The following is a 12,621-nucleotide window of genomic DNA, read 5'->3' as shown; positions in this document are numbered from 1 at the left end:
ATCCTTGTTATTCCTGGTAATGGATCAGTTCAACAGCTCCAAATCTCAGAGGCAAAGGACACTTACTCCTCCTTCATCTGCACCCTTCACGGGAGAGTTTCCGGCTCCTGCTAAAATCTAGATTGACTCACCTTCCCGTGTTTGTCCTTTCAGCTTCTCCAGCATTTTTGTGAGTGGTTCCCTGTATTCACATCCCTGTTTCCTGCCTGCCTGGATCCTGACTCATGCTCAGGGGATAATATCATTATTGACAGTGTAGGAAAAGAGTGTTAGGGGCCCCAGAGATAACTGACAGGAGCCAGGTACAGTATTTGTTTGTTTGAAATGTCCAATCCATGGTAGTCTGGTATCTGCATACATACTATAGCATACAAGGGACTTCCCTGGTAGTTCAGACAGTAAAGAATCTGCCTGCAATGCAGGAGACCTGGGCTCGAGCCCTGGGTTGGAAAGATCCCCTGGAGAAGGGGATGGCTACCCTTTCCAGTATGCTTGCCTAGAGAATTCCATGAACAGAGGAGCCTGGAAGGCTACAATCCATGGGGTCACAAAGAGTTGGACACAACTGCAGCGACTTAGCAGCAGCACAGAATACAAGATCATGTCCTAGCAATGTCAGATTGCTAGTAATGGGACCTCCCTGGTGATCTGTGGTTAAGACTCCAAGATCGCAATGCAGGGGCCCTGGGTTCCATCCCTGAGAGCTAGATCCCACATGCTGCAAGTAAGAGTTCCCATGCAGCAAGTAAAAGACCTGGCACAGCCAAATAAACAAATATTGAAAAAACAAATTGCTAGATGTGTGTAACCACAGACTTGTATCTTCTAAACTCATCTTGTCTTAGAGCAGTAGCAACAATTCACAGATGCTGCTGGTCCAGAGACAGAACAGTGTAAGTAGTACCAGTCCAGAAAAAAGGCTAGAAAGAGAACTTCCCTGAGGATCAGAAAATGGGGTGGGAGTTAGAGATGAAACTTCTGCAGTTCCAGGCAAATCGATGGTAGCTGGAGATACAGAATTGGGGAGAAAAGTCCATAGGAAGAGTGCATGAGCACAAGCAGGCTGAGGGCAGAACATCACAGGCACTAGAATGTAGCCAAAGGTAAGCAGACAGTCTGAGAAAAACGAGGAGTGAGGGTGGGAGCAGAAGGGCCCGTGGAGATAGAAGTATGGGCTTGGGGCAGGCCATTTGGGTCCACTGAGGTGGGCGCCCTGCCCAGAATGCCTCAAACAGGCATTTAGTTCCTTGTGCTCTGCTAATTAAGGCAGGCTGCAATGACTGCGTATCCCTCAAATTCATACACTGAAATCACGCTCCTCACCCTCAAAGTGATAATATTAGTAGGTGAGGCCTTGGAGGTAATTAGGTCATGAGAGTGGGGCTCTCGGGAATGGGGTTAGTGCCCTCATAAAGGAGACCCCCCCCCCCCCCCATAGAGCTCCCTGTGGCTTCCCCTCTGCCATCTGAGGACACAAGGAGAAGCTGAGCTCTCACCAGACACCACATCAGGGGCTGCCTTTATCTTGGACTTCCTGGCCTCCAACACTGTGAGAAAATAAATTTCTGTGGTTTATAAGCAACTCAGTCTATGGCATTTGTGTTGTAGCAGCCCAAACAAAACAAGACACAGGCACATGAACGTATGACATCATTTTGAAAACATCCGATCCAAATAGTTAACATAAAGTTGGAATAGCTTACTTGAAAAATCTAATCACAGAGAACACTGCCTTCATTGATAAAACAAACATGAAGCATCAGTACTAACAAGACTTTCGGGGATGATGAGAGAAGTGTTTTTTCTCTGTGCCTCCACCATGTGGCTAAAGGCACTTGAAAAGTGGCTAGTGGCACGAGAAACTGAAGCCTTCATTTAATCTAATTTTTAAATTTAAATAGCTCACATGGTTAGGGACTATTGGGCAGATAATTCATATGACTCATAGGTAAGGTTGATTTATAATAAAAAGATTCGTAGGTTTTGGCACCCTGTAAACTAGCCTTTAAATCCCCTAATTACTAACTCCATGACCTTGGATACCTCACTCACCTACCCTGGGCCTGAGTTTCTTCTTAATAAAATGGGGATAAAAATATTTATGTTCAGAGCCATTGTGATGACTGGAAATGAGGCATGTATACTGCCTAGCACAGATCTGTGCATGCATGCCGGGTCATTTCAGTTGTGTCCAACTCTTTGCAACCCCATGGACTGTAGCCCTCCAGGCTCCTCTGTCCATGGGATTCTCCAGACCAAAACACTGGAGTGGGTTACCCCGCCATCTTCCAGGGGACCTTCCTGACCCAGGGATTGAATCCGCGTCTCTTCAGTCTCCTGCTTTGGCAGGTGGGTTCTTTACCACTAGCGCCACCTGGGAAGCACAGACCTAGTACACAATAAATGAGAGCTATTACTGGTATTAAATGATGTGAGTCAGTACTCGTTGGACATAACTCAACTGTTTTGATTCATCGATCATTAGCATGAACATGTAATAAACCGTGAAATGTGCAATAAAGATAACCCCTGGCTGTTGCCTGTGGTGGAGTCACCTCTTCCCATAGCAACTGGTGCTTTTCTACTTAGAGATTCTCTTATCTCCGCCTTGCCGTAAGCTGTGCTTTTTCAGCCCAATTGCTTCTAGCAAATCCTCCTTCTCCTAAGGAGCATCCCTCAGTGCTTCTTCTATAACCTCGGCTGTTCAGAGATAAAAGACACATCAAGCTTGTTCAATCAATAAGCTATAACTTTACATACAATCCTAAATCTGAGGAGTCTTTTCCTGTGGAATTAAGAGCAGGTATTCACAGAACTTATTTACCTTCACCCTGGCTCAAGATCAGTTTCCAGGGGATTTCTTTTTTTAATATACAAGTCTATCCCTCTTCCCCCCAGACCAGAGAGGTGGTGTCTTAGGGGCACTCAAGAGATTCTGTTTTAGGGTCTGAAAAGCAGTGATGCCCTCTTCCTGGAGTGGGTTCCGGACAGATGGGGTTGTTTGATCCCTGGTGAACAGAGAGATGTTACAGTGCTCTTGGGTAAGGAAATGGCACTGACATCACACGGATCTGATGCACGGACATTGGAAAACTCTGGATATTTGATTGACATTTTCACTGGGTAATCATAGCCAATCATCTGAATAAATGTCATTCAGAGCTGGGCCAGGATTTCAGAACTATTCTTTCTTTTCTTCCTAAGCTACCCTGACACGATTCTGGAGATGGTTCACCTCCTTGTACTGTTCTTTTCTGGGGCTCAGATCTGTTTATGATGTATTACTATTTGGCTTACAGGCTTTTATACATGAAATGTCACTAGTTGTCCACACAATTGGGTACATACCCATGTTAAGAAAGACTGGTGAAAACTCTGAATTAAGGATCAGAATTCCCATAAGAAAATACCCTTGGAATCAGAGGTTCAAAGCAATGCCTTTGGGTGCATGCAGCCCACTCCCTCACCACCAACACTCCTATCATTCATGGGACCTGTGAGTAATGGCTAAGCAACCCTCTGACTAGTGTGCGAATGCTCGTAGGGTACTAGTCGAATATTGTTATCTACTTTTAGAGACAAGAATCTCTCTGAGACAAAAGAATTCCAAGCACAGGCCAACAGCCCACTTCTCCTGATCAGTAAAATTCCAGCATGACGAACCAAAGTCAGCAGTCCCCCAGAGTCGGTAGCAGACCCTACAATTGCGAGTCCAGAAAAGAAATGTTTTATATCAGCAAATACTGGGGATTATGAAGGCACCTGTTATTGGAATAATTAAGACAAAAACATTTACTGGGATATTCTAGTTTTGAGGTGTCGTTCTCTTCTCTCTCGTTTTCTAACCACATCTTTTATTAATTTTTGCTTTTGGGAAGGACAAAGTGAAAACATGGAATCTACCTTGGGCAACAGTAATGCCCTAAATGACACTCTTAGTCCTGTCTCAAGGGAAGCCTTCCTGATAAGTGACTGTCTTGTCATCTACTTTATTATGAAGGCCATTTAGGTGACAAGGAAGCTGCACTGTTTGGCTACATTCCTGATTTTCAGAGCCTAGGCTTTATGGGAATTGCTTATGGCTTTTTAAGTGAGTATTTTGGAAAGCAAGGTAGCTCAAAATAGAATAAGCTAAAAAGACAATTTATTGGTGCATTTCCTCAGACGTCCAGCAGTTCTAAATGGTTTCAGAGATGGCTGCCCGTGAAAAGTGAAAGTGTTAGTAGATGATTAAGTGAAGATGTCATTAGTGCGTTAGTCACTCAGTTGTGTCTAACTCTTTACAGCCCCATGTACTGTAGCCTACAGGCTCCTCTGTCCATGGGATCCTCCAGGCAAGAATACTGGAGTGGGTTGCCATTTCCTTCTTCAGGGGATCTTGCCAGCCCAGAGATCCAACTCCTATCTCCTGCATTGCAGACGGGTTCTTTACTGTCTGAGCCACCAGGCTGCCCAGAGGGGCTTGTTAATGTTGTCAGAACTCTACCTGTTTCCCTGGCTCAGGTGGTTTTCTTCTCTAATAGGTTTCCTCCAGCTGCTGCAGGTTTCCATGGCATGGTCTCTGAAGCTGCCACATCAGTCCAGAAAAAGAACCAACCCCCTCATTAGAACATGTGCCAGCCCCCCTCCACTTTGTGCCAGGGATGAGATGCATTCTGATTGACAGATCTGGGTCATGTGCTCCTGCAATGTCGGTGGAGGTGTGTCATACACAAAGGCAGGAAGCAATTCCCAAAAGGAAGAGGTTAGGGTAAAGAGATTAATTTTTTTTTTAAATAGACTACTTTGGAGTGAGGAAGGTTGGTTCCATTTACTATGGGAAGGATGAAAAATAACTTCATTCTACTGTTACATGACTTTGGGAGTTAATGGAGACCACAACATAATCTGTGATCACATGGAATGCATTAGTAGGCCAGAGGAAAGTTCCATTGAAAACCCAGTATCATGTCACTTTCTTAAAATGGTTCTCTTGTAAAAAGCCAAAGACTTATTATGGGAGCCTGAGTTTTCTTTATTTGATAATTTCTGAACTTGCATGAAACAAGAGTCACATAATTCAAACATAGATGATCCTTCTGAGAAAACAGGATGAATGCAACTGCATTTCAAATGTGCTAAAGATATACAATAAAATTTTGCTACATATTTTAGAGAAGTTATTATGTTGTGAATGCATATCTCATTCAAAATCAACCATTTTGATAAATACAGATTTTCTCTTTTAGCATTCCCAATAGTAAATGCTAAGCTAGAATGGGTTTAATCTTCCTAAAACAATGAAACCCTCAAAACCCCAACCAAGTTATTAAGCAAATCAAAAGAAAAAGCATTACTAAACCATGCATTATGAGATAAATAAGGATGCACCCAGAAACAATAACTTAATTTCTAAACATCAGCTGGTCCATACTCTAGAGGTGGTACATGGTACCCGAAGATTTTTTTCCTATATTCTCTAATGTCTTCTTCAAATCTTTTTTGGAGTCTCAAAAATACCTTCAACATGTATGTGGAACCTAAAAAAATGGTATGGATGATCTTATTTACAAAGCAGAGACAGAGACGCAGATGTAGAGAACAAAAGTATGGATACCAAGAGGGAAGAGGGTGGGTGGCATGAATTGGGAGACTGGGATTGACATATACACATTACTGATAGTATGTATAAAATAGATAACTAAGGAGAACCTACTGTATAGCACAGGGAAGTCTACTCAGTGCTTGGTGGTGACCTATATGGGAAGGAAATCCAAAAAAGAGGAGATTTATGTATACCTATAGCTGATTCACTTTGCTGTAGAGCAGAATGGATACAACATTATGAAGAAACTATATATTGAGGTCTTCCCAGGTGGCTGGCTCAGTGGGAAAGAATCCGCCTGCCAATGCAGGAGATGCAACTATACTCAAATAAAAATTGAATTAAAAAAATTAAAAAAGCAAAACAAAACCAACCAACCAAAAAACCAAAAAAAGAACAGCCTTCAGAAACTTAGTTTACAAATACTGAGAGGGTGTATCTGAGTAGACGAAAGTTAGTCAATAGAGAATGTTGTCAGGCACCGACATCTAGGTAGGTGGACCGGCGAGTTCTCACACTCACAGAACAGGCTCCAGGTTTGGGGTTTCCTGGCAGTTAAGATCCAGCGATTCTCCAACCCCGGAGGGAGTCGGGGGCCAATGCGGGAGTGCTTTGGAGGCGGGGCGGGGGGTGCGGTGGGAGTGAGGGGTGGGGATGATCTGGGGGAGGGGCTAGAAGGGGGGTTGCGGGAGGGGTGGGGCCGGGGGCGGGGCGCTCGGGGGCGTGCACACCGAGGGACACGAGCTCCCGGCCGCGGCCAACTCGCTCCAAGTTCCCTCCCTCGCTCTCCGGCGCGGGCAGCCGGAGCCCTCCCACTCGGCTCAGACCGAGCCGCCGCGGCCGCCGCCAGCTCGGCCCCCCGCTGCCTCGCGCCCCGGGCCCCGCGGCCTTCCCTGTCCCTCGCTCTGCCCTCCGGCGGCCCCGGCGGCCCGGCCCCCGTCCCTCGCGGGCCTCGACTCCTTCTCCCCGCCGTCCCCGGAGCCCGGTGCCCGGCTCGAGCCGCACAGGGGAGGGCGGCCGAGGTAAGGCTGGGCCGGGGGCTGAGTTGGGGGGCAGCGCCGCGCCCCGATCGCGCACAACGCCGAAGCTGCGCGCGGCCGCCGAGCAACTGGGTCCGCCCCTGCAGCTCCCGCCCGGCCTGGGTCTGGGTTCAACGGGGCGCGCGGGCCGCATGGCCCGGACCGACCCCGGCCGGCGTTCCGGGCAGCGAGCTCGCCCCGCGCCGAGGGTTGGCGGGAGGCCGGAGCGGGGGCCCGGCGAGCTAGGCGCGCGGGTAGGGGCTCCGCCCGGGAGCCCCTCGGCCAGGGCCCCCTCTCGCGGCCTCTCATCTCTGGTCCTGAGTACTTTGCGAGTATCGGTCTCTTTTCCTCGCGGGCTGGAAATTCCTGCAAGATATGCAGATTCCGAGGCCCCGAAAGTTTGTTTTGGGGGACCCCCTCGGGCCCTAGCCGTGGTCTCAATTGTCTGGACTTTCTATGAAAGCGTTCAGATCTGAAATGGAATTAAGTGACCCCTGGCGCGCTGACGCCCCATCACCCCGCGGAGCTGGGAGCCCGGCCGCCGAGCGCGCTGCCCAGTCCGGGGGCTCTGCTGCTGGTTGGTGGTGGGGACCCAAGAGGTGACAGCTATCCCTCCGTGCGGGGTGCAGGCCGAGGAGGGAAGCCAGGGAACTTCGCCGTGAGCTCAAATCCCTCTGTAGAGCGGAAAGCGAGCACCTGATGCCCGGTTTTTTAACCCTTTAGAGTTGGTGTTCAGCTTTATTGAGCCACAAAAAGTAAGCAGGCTTGCTTTCCCGCCCAAGATAGGAGCTAACTGCGTTTTTCCTGCCGGCCACGTCCTAGTCACAACCTGGCACACATCTGTGACAACACTGCGTGGCTGATATGGTCAGGGCTGCGCTCTGGTCTAATTTTGAGGAGGCGAATAGTAGAGTAAGCATTTTTTCCAGTATAAATAGTAAATGACTGTAAACGACTTCCATTTTCTTCATTTCCCCTGTTGGAGCTCAAGTTATTTATTTAGGCTTTTCCTCCCAATTTACTCTTAGAGTCGTTCCACGGAAAATACCCGAATTAACTTGTACTTATTTTGCGATGTCACCACTCCTAGTCATTCCAATGAACTATTTATTAAGTACAGTTATTCTGACATAAGGGTGAGTTAATGGTAAGCCAGGCTTCTTCCTCGAGTTAACACTCCATCGACTTGCCCTATGCTATTTAATCTGTGCTATTACTATAGATGGTATTTTGACAACCTGATAATCTGTAAAGAGTTTAGCATCGTGCTCTCCGGGACTTGGTGCTAGGGAAGTGTCAACTGGTTTTATTTATAATTTTTATTATCAGTCCATATGTTTTTTTCTCTATGGAAAATGGTTGTTGTGTTGTTGTTTTTTTTAAATCCCCGATCTTTTAATTTATGGTCTGTTTTAAGTCTGCGGTTTATTTTTAGATCAGGATTGAGGTGGGGTTGTTGTTTTGCTTATGACAGACAGGCTGTTGTGTGTGTTCTTATACATGAGATATAGCAGATCTCAGAATGAGAATACAGTTCTGCACCTGCTCATATGCAAGTACATTTCACTAGACCTCATTATCCTTAAGGGCCTCCTTGTCTAGGGAGAAGCCTAGACATTAAGAGAAACCTGGGCTCTGAGCCCCATCCTGAACCCCCTTGTTCTGTAGGTTTAGAATCATACTTTCAATTCCTTGTGGCTGCTAGCACAGCAGTTAGGTGGCTTGCACTGTGTCAGAAGGTAATAAAAGATAAATATATGTACATATATTGTACAAATATTTATACCTACATCAGCCAGAACACATAATTCTTACCTGTGCTTTAAAATCTGCAGATTGTATAGTGTAACTAGCAAAGAAAAATTAAAGTGGCTTAATGATCATGTGTTTGTAACAGAAAGATGATGTTTGTTACCTAGATATTTGAAAAGATTGTTAGGAGTTAACCCTCATTTTGAGATTCCCCCTTACTCATCACTTTTAACTTTGAAGTGACATCTTGTTCCTTCCTAAACAGTTTTCTTAGCTAAGCCAAGGTTCGATGTTAATTCGTGGGGCCCTGCAGAGCTGGGCTGCTGTGGGGACCATGTGGCAGTAGATGGTGCTGTGACTGGCACTGGTGGACTGACATGTATGATCCAGTGGAATTGGAGGAGGGATTCCTTTCTCAGTTTTGTTTCTTGCCCTGATACCTTCTAACAATCTCCTTAGAAATAGACTTTTAAGAAAAGTTTGTTTTTTGCATTTTCAGCTTTTTACGACTATCGGCCAAATTTTTCCCTCTGAAAAATTCCAGGTGTTAAGAATAATTCCAGGTATTCCAGGTGTTAAGACAAACATTGTCGGCCAAAATTTGATTCAGTTGACTGTACCCTAGACTCTTCTTTTCCCTAACAGAGCAAGATTGATCATTCTGAGCCTAGAGGATCTCTCAGCAAACCTGGGCTTTTTTCTTTTTCTCCTCAACACTCAACTCCTAGGAGAGAAAAACAAATAAGAAACCTACTCACTTCTTGACTTTAAGACAGCCACTTACTAGGGTGAATTCTCGTATATTCTGGTTTTCACCGTCATTCTGCCACTCCATATAATGCTGCAAGAATTGAAATTCAGGCTGAAGCCTCTGGAGCTCTGCAAAGCCATGACTCATCCACGAAAAATATATTCACTCCACTTAGTACAGCACCGAGCAGAGGAGGTAGCACAGGAACAAGGGGGTTCTGCATTGTAATAAGGATTATCTCTCTGGCCAGTCCCAGGCAAATGACGCTGCATTCTCTAAACTCCTGCAGCACAGGGTCCTTGCTGTTATCTCCTTGGTTCAGGTGAGGCTAAGTGACCTGGCTGAGTTATGGAGCTCCGGAGAAGCAAAGCTGCAGTTTTAACCCAGGTGTGCCTGTGTCCTGGTGGCTCAGTGGTAAAGAATCCACCTGCCAATGCAAGTAGGTTCGATCCCTTGGTTGGGAAGATCACCTGGAGAAGGAAATGGCAACCCACTTCAGTATTCTTGCCTGGGAAATCTCATGAACAGAAGAACCTGGCTGGCTACAGTCAATGGGGTCTGAAAGAGTCAGAGACAACTATGCACACATATAAATGTAGAATTGATTATAAATTTTGTTGGGATAAGTTATGGAGTGATTTGTATGGAAGATTTTGGTGAACAGTAGTAAGAAATTTAGTTTTTTCTTGTTCATAGATGTCATGGTCCAAACAGTTAGTTCAAGTCATTAGATACCAGTGAGGAAATGTATTGCAGAATACACGTTCATTGTTTTTAAACCCAGGTTTGTTTCTGGACTGTCTTTATGTGATACAAAATTCTTGAAGTTAAATCATACGTATTCTCTCCTATTCTGACATGTTTGATTCCCTCCTGCTTGTGAGAAGGGCCTGGGAGTGATTTTCACATTTTTAACTTTTGCAGTTTGAGTCCCCTAAGGATAATCACATAAGAACATAGCGTTTAAAGACATGAGACTTGTTTTTAATTTTTTTTTTTTTTTAAGGAAACATTCGTAGGTGAAGCAAATTGCTTCCTTTTCCCAGTATGATCAAACAATTCTAAAGTGGAACTGGCACTAAAGGTGGAATTTGAACATTATAAACACTTTAGGGAGAAGTTCAAAGGTGAAAACTCAGCCCAAGGAAACAATTCGTCATTTGGCAGATTTCTAGAAAAATTATAAGAATTCTGTGCTGTGTTTTATACATCAGAGCAAGATCAGTAAGTTTTGAAATTGTCCATTTCCAGGTAAAGCTTTTAAAATTACAGTCCGGAAGCATATGGGAAATTCTGGAGTAGTTAGGTTGTAATGCAAAGCATTTTTCCCCCTTTAGGGCCCTGTTAGAGGTTACACTTTCATCTATTTTGTCTTTTTCAGGAAGAATCACTGATATCTTTCAAAATAGCTATTCTTGGCAGCATTTTTTTTTTGTTCCATTGACTGGAAGGTAATGAAAATAAAGTAATTATGTGAAATAATGTAGTAATTTCTTCTATTATGATTGCTATATTAAACAGATATTTATAGAGGGTTCTTTGTGTGCCAGGTCCTGGAGATAAGTAGTGCCCAGGAAAGACAAGGTCCCTGCTTCATTGAGGGATTTCGGTGTAAACTGGGACAAAATAGATGAAGTAAACAAGTAAGTGAAAAGCTAATTTGAAGCAGTAATAATTGCAGTCAAGACCGAGGGTGGCATTCTTATCTGAGGACCTCATGGAGGCTGACTGAGTGGAGACATTATGTGAGAAAAAGAGGCAACATCTGGAAGGTCTCTGGGCCAGGAGGACAGACAGCCTGTGGCCTTTATGAAGAACAGGGGACAGTAGCAGAGGAGCCAGGTCAGCAGTGCCTTCCTTGAGGCCCCAGGGTGAGGGGTGTTTCTGTTTATTCTATATGCAGTGGGTCCTGCTGGAGGGTGTGACTCGGTGGGGGAGGGGGGGCAGGCTCTCATTTGCAGGTTGGCAGCTCAGTGTGCCCACCTTGTGGTGACCAGTACCAACTGGGCTAGAAGGAAAGCAGAGGAGATATGTTGAATTACTGCTCACTGACACACTCTTCTCTGGTGGCTCAGATGGTAATCTGCCTGCAGCGTGGGAGACGTGGGTTCGATTCCTGGTTTGGGAAGATCCCCTAGAGAATGGAATGGCTATCCACTCCATATTCTTGCCTGGAGAGTCCCATGGACAGAGGAGCCTGGTGGGCTACAGTCCACCAGCTCGCAACGAGTTGGACACGACTGAATGATTAACACTTTGACACAGTATTGCTCTTAAGATGCGTCATTGCTGTGTATACCACTGAGAAAGAAAGCAAACTTCCCATTAAGCTCTGCCTGTAAGGACCCGCTGTGACGTGGATCGTCGTTTCAGATGTCAACACTAGAAAATAGAGTTGCCTTAGATTTGATAAAATCTGGTCTTTTCTGGAGACCAGGCTGAGAGGACCTGCTGGTTTGTATTTCAGTTTTATTTGCGCCTGCGTAACATGAGTTGGGAAATGATTCATTATCACAGTAATCCAAGTCTATGCCCCAACCAGTAACGCCGAAGAAGCTGAAGTTGAACGGTTCTATGAAGACCTACAAGACCTTCTAGAACTAACACCCAAAAAAGATGTCCTTTTCATTATAGGGGACTGGAAGGCAAAAGTAGAAGTCAAGAAACACCTGGCGTAACGGGCAAGTTTGGCCTTGGAGTACAGAATGAAGCAGGGCAAAGGCTAATAGAGTTTTGCCAAGAGAACGGACTGGTAATAGCAAACACCCTCTTCCAACAACACAAGAGAAGACTCTACACGTGGACATCACCAGACGGTCAACACCGAAATCAGATTGATTATATTCTTTGCAGCCAAAGATGGGGAAGCTATATACAGTCAGCAAAAACAAGACTGGGAGCAGACTGTGGCTCAGATCATGAACTGCTTATTGCCAAATTCAGACTTAAATTGAAGAAAGTAGGGAAAACCACTAGTCCATTCAGGTATGACCTAGATCAAATCCCTTATGAGTATACAGTGGAAGTGACAAATAGATTTAAGGGACTAGATCTGATAGACAGAGTGCCTGATGAACTATGGACAGAGGTTCATGACATTGTACAGGAGACAGGGATCAAGACAATCCCCATGGAAAAGAAATGCAAAAAAAGCAAAATGGCTGTCTGAGGAGGCCTTACAGATAGCTGGGAAGAGAAGAGAAGTGAAAAGCAAAAGAGAAAAGGAAAGATATTCCCATCTGAATGCAGAGTTCCAAAGAATCGCAAGGGGAGATAAGAAAGCCTTCCTCAGTGATCAGTGCAAAAAAATAGAGGAAACAATACAATGGGAAAGACTAGAGATCTCTTCAAGAAAATTAGAGATACCAAGGGAACATTTCATGCAAAGATGGGCTCGATAAAGGACAGAAATAGTATGGATCTGACAGAAGCAGAAGATATTAAGAAGAGGTGGCAAGAATACACAGAAGAACTATACAAAAAAGATCTTCACGACCCAGATAATCACGATGGGG

At 45.2% G+C, this 12,621-nt stretch overlaps 1 protein-coding gene across 4 annotated transcripts in view; it reads left to right on the top strand.

Annotated features, from left to right (window-relative positions):
• The first annotated feature begins 6,270 nt into the window (after positions 1 to 6,270).
• The window catches only part of FAM110B (family with sequence similarity 110 member B), a 150,937-nt gene continuing 144,586 nt past the window's right edge, over positions 6,271 to 12,621 (top strand). The window contains exon 1 of one of the 4 annotated variants that reach the window (XM_081504369.1): positions 6,271 to 6,606. The gene's annotated coding sequence lies outside the window, so the exon portion shown is untranslated. The remainder of the gene's footprint in view (positions 6,607 to 12,621) is intronic. The other 3 variants (XM_081504371.1, XM_081504370.1, XM_081504372.1) reach the window with 3 other exon arrangements.

The sequence above is a fragment of the Giraffa tippelskirchi genome, chromosome 6, assembly GCF_054371585.1.
Source record: "Giraffa tippelskirchi isolate mGirTip1 chromosome 6, T2T-mGirTip1v1.2.pri, whole genome shotgun sequence".
In the NCBI taxonomy this organism is placed as follows: domain Eukaryota; kingdom Metazoa; phylum Chordata; class Mammalia; order Artiodactyla; family Giraffidae; genus Giraffa; species Giraffa tippelskirchi.
This window is presented reverse-complemented; position numbering and strand designations above follow the sequence as displayed.